Consider the following 530-nt stretch of genomic DNA (forward strand, 5'->3'; position numbering starts at 1 on the left):
GTGTGTGTGTGTGTGTGTGTGTGTGCGTGCGGTGTGTGTGTGTTTGTGTGTGTGTGTACGTGTGTCAATGTGTGTGTGCCCAAAGGACGTTTCAAAATAAGACCGATCCCAAATGTCAGTTCAACCAATGAGAGAAGGGCAATTAGCGGTACGACCAATGAGAGAGTGGCTTCACGTCCGTCAAATATTTGCATTTCTATATTTTGACGGAGGTGGGCGTGGCTTCATGAGGATCGGTCTATAACACCTGGCCAGATCATGTAGGTGATGATAGGGCCTTGGACACATGTTAGAGAAACCATTGTGCTTCCGCGGTGTAAAAAAGCCACCCACTTGTATGTAGCGATCACAACGTGCATGTAGCGATCTCAACGTGCTCTAGTGCTGGTGAAGAGTATACGGACTGTCTTACTACAAGTAAACCCACCAAAACGCTATTGTCAGACAGCCGCGTCTTTAAATTGCCCGCCCGTGTAATAACGTCACAAAGTCACTCCCAGTCCCAGGCAACTTTGCGCCATCATTGACTA

The sequence above is a fragment of the Branchiostoma belcheri genome, unplaced genomic scaffold, assembly GCF_001625305.1.
Source record: "Branchiostoma belcheri isolate BF01 breed outbred unplaced genomic scaffold, Haploidv18h27 scaffold32, whole genome shotgun sequence".
In the NCBI taxonomy this organism is placed as follows: Eukaryota; Metazoa; Chordata; class Leptocardii; order Amphioxiformes; family Branchiostomatidae; genus Branchiostoma; species Branchiostoma belcheri.